Here is a 6000-nt window from a genome sequence, read left to right on the forward strand (position 1 = left end):
TCCTGCCGTTACGTATCACACATTCGCCAGAATGAGCAGGAATTGATGTCGAGCAACACAGTTATGTATGTACATCTTAAAAAATATACATGAAACTTTATGGAGCTCTGGTGACCTATGGGCCAGTTATGTCCGGAGAATGCAATATAAGCATTAAAAAAAACAAATGCTTTAAGTATAAACCTTTCTTGTTTCGTTTTTCATGATTCCTGCACTGTTCCCTACAGCCAGTTGTCGTTAAGGCATCCAGCTGCAGAAAATGGTATTGCTCGGTGTTACACGAGAGCCTAACCCTGAATGCCAGCTGGACCACAATAGCTGCCTGTTGAAAAGCCGCATAGTTCCCCCATAGATGCCAGAATTTTAACCCCTTCGCTGCCAGGCCTTTTTAGGCTATTTGGAGCAGTTCCAGCTTAGGCCCTCATAACTTTTTGTCCACAAAAGCTACCCAAGCCAAATATACGTCCTTTTTTTCCAACACCCTAGGGATCTAGAGGTACCCAGAGTTTGTGGGGTCCCCTGAAGGAGGCCAAGAAATTAGCCAAAATACAATGAAAATGTAAAAATAAAATAGAAAAAAGGGCTGCAGAAGAAGGCTTGTGTTTTTTCCCCCTGGAAATGGCATCAACAAAGGGAATCAGAAAAATCAATTTTTCAACACAATTTTGTCATTTTACTGATACATACCCCATTTTTACTTTTTTTTGTGTGTGCTCTCAGCCTCCTTCTGTGTTCCCCCAAGTCTCTCGATAAAAATGGTACCTCACTTGCGTGGGCAGGCCTAATGCTCGCGACAGGAAACGTAACATGGACACATCACATTTTTACATTGAAATCTGAGGTGTTTTTTGCAAAGTGCCTAGCTGTCTATTTCGGCCTCTAGCTCAGGCTGCACCTAGGGAAACCTACCAAACCTGTGCATGTTTGAAAATTCCTAGGGGAATCCAGGATGGGGTGACTTGTGGGGCCCTCACCAGGTTCTGTTACCCAGAATCCTTTGCAAACCTCAATTTGGCCAAAAAAACACCTTTTCCTCACATTTTGGTGACAGAAAGTTCTGGAATCTGAGAGGAGCTACAAATGTCCTTCCATCCAGCATAGCCCCAAGTCTCCCAATAAAAAAGGTACCTCACTCGTGTGGGTAGGCCTAGCACCCGTGACAAGAAATGCCCCAAAACAAAACATGGACACATCACATTTTCCCAAAGAAAACAGAGCTGTTTTTTGGAAAATGCCTAGCTGTGGATTTTGGCCTCTAGATAAGCCGGCACCTAGGGAAACCTACCAGACCTGTGCATTTTTTAAAACACCTAGGGGAATCCAGGATGGGGTGACTTGTGGGGCTCTCACCAGGTTCTGTTACCCAGAATCCTCTGCACACCTCAATTTGGGCAAAAAAAAACCACTTTTTCCTCACATTTTGGTGACAGAAAGTTCTGGAATCTGAAAGGAGCCACAAATTTCCTTCCACCCAGCGTAGCCCTAAGTCTCCCGATAAATATGGTACCTCACTTGTGTAGGTAGGCCTAGGGCCTGTGAAAGGAAATGCCCCAAAACACTATCTGGACACATCCAAATGATCAAATACAAAACTACCTGTTTTTGCGGGGGGCATACAGGGAAACTTACCAAACCCAGACATTTCTAAAAAACTGGACACCCGAGGGAGTCCAGGGAGGTGTGACTTGCGTGGATCCCCAGTGTTTTCTTACCCAGAATTCTCAGCAAACCTAAAATTTAGCTAAAAAATCTAATTTTCCCCACATTTATGTGTGGGATAACCGAACCGGGACAAATTTCCTACCACCCAATGTTCCCCTCAGTCTCCCAGTAAAAATGATACCTCATGTGTAGGTGGGCCAAGTGCCTGTGACAGGGAAGAGCCAAAAACATGTTGAAATTGAGGGGGAACCAAAGCGGGTCCAAAAGGGCAGTTTGGAAAAAAAACATTTTTAGGCTGACAAGTGGGGTAGAATTCTTATCGGTATAGATGAGACAATGCTGGATGGTAGGAATTTTGTGGATTCCTGCAGATTCCAGAAGGTTCCATCACAAAAATGTGTGATTTCCAGCAAAGTTGGAGGTTTGCAGGGCATTGTGGGTAAGAAAATGGTGTGGGGTGCATGTGAAGCACACCACCCTGGACTTGCCCAGATGTTTAGTTTTTAGATATGTCTAGGTCTTGGATTTTTCTACATGGCAGCGTCCCAAAGTAAAAAAAAAAGTGCAGCCCTCACCATTCCAAGTGGGACGATTTTGAGAGTTAGCCAAGTTCTCATGACCCAAATATAAAACAGATACCCAAAATAATCAAATGTCCTCCTGCTTGCCAAGGGATAAGATATTTTAAGGGGGGGGGGGGCTGAAAGACTGTTACCCCCTTCCATGCCCAGACTAGTTGATAGCCACCACCACTCAATATTTTTGTTGTTGTCAATTCCCAGGAATCTAGTAGACTTTCTGCTGCTCCCCCCCCCCCGGGGTGTGGATCGGGGGTAATTGCCCCATCTGCCCACTGGTGGGCAGAATAACTTTGGCCCCATTTATTTGGGGTGGGGGTATGGCCATACCCGCACCCTCTTATTTTGAAAAAAAAAAATCTTCCCTGGTGGGCTTTCTGGACCTTCCCAAAATAGGCCGATCTGCCCCCAAGGGGGGCAAATATGGCCAACAGTAATGTGCCCCCATGGGGAGTGACCTTTGCCCAAGGGGCTGCCCCCACAAACAAAACACACACATACATACACACCAATCCCTGGTGCCTAAGTGGTTTCTGCCTCCCCCCCTTCCCAGGGGCAGATAGGTCTAATAGAAATATGCCGATCTGGCCCAAGGGGAGCAGAAATGGCCTAAAATAAATTTGTCCCCCAGGGGAGCTCCCCTTGCCTAAGGGGTCGCTCCTCTTGCGTGAAATTGGCGCAAACAAAAATTCCTGGTGCCTAGTGGTTTCTGCCCCCCTGGGGGGCAGATTGGCCTAATAAAAATGAAATGGTCTAAAATAAATTTGCCCCCCAGGGGAACGACCCTTGCCTAAGGGGTCGCTCCCCTTGCGTGAAATTGACACAAAAAAAAATATCCCTGGTGTCTAGGGGTTTCTGCCACAATGGGGCCAGATCAGCCTAATTATAATAGGAGAAAAGGCCTAAAAATATTTTGCATCCCTGGGGAGTGGCCCTTGCCCAAGGGGCCGCTCCCCTCATTCAATAATATAATAAAAAATAAAATAAAAAAAACCCTGGTGTCTAGTGGTTTGTGAACCCCCACCCCCTGGGGACAGATCGGCCTAATAGGCCGATCTGCCCCCGGGGGGGCAGAGATGGCCTAAAAGTAATTTGCCCCCCCTGGGGAGTGGCCCTTGCCCAAGGGACGGCTCCCCTCATGCCAAAAAAAACAAAAAAACTCCCTGGTGTCTAGTGGGCATTTCTGCTGCCCGATCGCATCCCGACCGGGCAGCAGAAATGCTGAGAAATACATCAAAGGAAAGGAAAGGCCTTTTCTTTCCTTTGATTCCTCTCTTGGCCCCTCCACGTGATTGGAGGAGAAATGCAAAAGCGTTTCTCCACCGATCAGTACTGGAAGCTGAGCTTCCAACGTAGAGCGGCAGGCCTCTGATGAGTGATGTCATTAGACGCCAAGGGTGGGTCAGGGGACGCGATTCCCCTTCCATCCCTGCCCAGGGGAGGGGGTTGCCAGCGCTTCCCCAGAGGGCCAGTAGCTGGACGAGGTGGTTATGTCCCTGGTGCCTGAGCGCCACAGCAGCGGACGTAACTACCTCGTCCCGGGCACCTGAGGGGTTAAAAGAGGAAAGTGGGAGAAAAAAAAACCCAAAAAACTATGCACTGTGTAGGCGAAACCTACAAAAAAGTGCATGGGGAACAGCGTCACAAGAGCAAGGGTGGTGAAGCCAAGATCTGGATTATAATCTCCCCATAGTTGCAAGCATTTCAAGATTGCTTTTAAAATGCACTCTTGAAATGCGTGCAGCCACTGGGAGATTAGATAAACAAGCACAGCGTTGTGCTTGTTTACCTAATTTCCCAGTGGCTTCATGCATTTCAAGCGTACATGTTGAAGGCAGTCTTGAAATGCGTGCAGCCACGGACAGACTCAGTAAACAAGTACAGTGTACGCGCTGTGTACGGTAACTCTAAAAATAAGCACAGCGAATGCAGGGTGCAGCACATAAATAAAGAGCACAAGTGCTGTGCAGACAACAACTTTAAAAAATGTCCCATGAAGCAGAAGGAAACAGTATTTGAGGCCTCCGGACACTGATAAGAGCGAACCTACAAGAAATAAACATTGGTAAAGGCAGGAAATATGCTACAGCCAATGGAAACAGAGGCAAAGTAAGTGGCAAGCACAGGAACCAATGAAAAGCAAGGGCGGGATGTAAGCCCATTTTGAGGTATATTTAACACAATACATTTCCCAAGCACAGCGCAAGCACTTGGCAGGCGAAACCTAAAAATTATCGGGAGATCGTATTTCTCCCATTGACTTCAATTGCAGAAGAAGCAATTTCAAGACAGCCCAAATTAAGTAATTTTGGGCTTAAAAAATCGGGTCTGTTGGCGTGTATGTTCCCCTTGTTTGCTGCTGGATGTCCTGCCTGTGACTTGCGGCATCAGGTAAGGCAGGGCACATGGCTTCTTGGAACTGGCAGCATACGGCATGCTCACTGACTTGTGGAGCAGTAGGGAATATTCTCACTGGTGCTACTTTTTATCTTTGAAAAAAAAATCCCAGTTTAGCTCTTCAAAAAGCTGGGAAGTTTAAAAAAATAAAATTGCTAAGGTCCACGTTTTGAAACATCCTACACCCTTTATAAAAGCATAACACAAATTTGTTCATTATTTATCCTCCTTAGATACGCATAAACCTATAGATATTCTGGAGGTATGTAGGAGGCTGGTTCTGTTTATGGTCTAAACCTGTGGTGTGGCACCCTATACTGAGTCCAGGCAACCCTTAGTGATAGAGAATAGGTGTCTAGATACCAAAAGCACTCAAGGGGTAGCTGAGTCGAGAAGCTAAACCTTATTCAGGAGGAATGTAAAGCACTTGCAATACCACAGTAGTCAGGCAATAACTTATAATCACACAAATGTTGCAAAACTTAAGGATACTTTATTACAGCAATACTAGCAATACTACCATTAATGTATCACCCTTTGGAGATACTACATACATCTTACACATAAAATAACCACCAAAAGCAGCATATAAAAATACAGGGCCCTAGGGGAGGGCCAAACCATATACTAAACAAGTGAAATGTAAAAGTGGAAGTCCAAGCAAGGTAAGTGTGGTGGTTAGCTAGGGACTGGGGCCAGTTAGAAACACCCGAGTTAAGTACAGTAGGTGACCCCAGCAACCAGTAGTAAGTCAGTTACCCACCCAGTTGTCCTTTAGGCTAACACAGAAAGCAGTGGTTGGAGTTTGTGGAAATCAGGACCCTTTCCAGCAGAACCCGAGGAACCCAGCAGGCAACAGGATGGATGGAGAGTACCCCTACCCCAGAACACCCAGAAGACAGTGGTACCTACACCAGGGACCCAGATGCAGAGGGTAGAAGGAACTCTCCCAGGACTGTGGATGCCTTGGATTGTCCAGCTGCTGTCACGATCCACTGCCGGTGGAACCCAGGGACCGATTCCAGACGTGGAGGACCTGCAAAGGAAGGGGACAGAATCCAGCACCTGAGGAGGTGCCCAGGCGGTGCAGATAGCAATGCCCACCCTCCTGAAGATGAAGTTCCTGCAAGGCTTTGGATGAAGTTGTCCAGCTGAGGGGCCCAGAAGTTGGGGAAGACTGCCTACGAGCTGTCCTTCAATGGTCGCCGGATTGCAGGAGAGTCAGTAACCAGCCAGGTCACCAACAAGCACTGGCAAGTGCAAATGGAAGCAGAAGCGAAGTTTGCAAAGTTGTGGGGGGACCAGCAAGGTCCAGGAGACTCTATCCCGGAGGTTGTGGGGAATCAGAGCTGGCTGGCTCTCA

Source organism: Pleurodeles waltl, chromosome 2_1 (assembly GCF_031143425.1).
Source record: "Pleurodeles waltl isolate 20211129_DDA chromosome 2_1, aPleWal1.hap1.20221129, whole genome shotgun sequence".
Lineage (NCBI taxonomy): Eukaryota > Metazoa > Chordata > Amphibia > Caudata > Salamandridae > Pleurodeles > Pleurodeles waltl.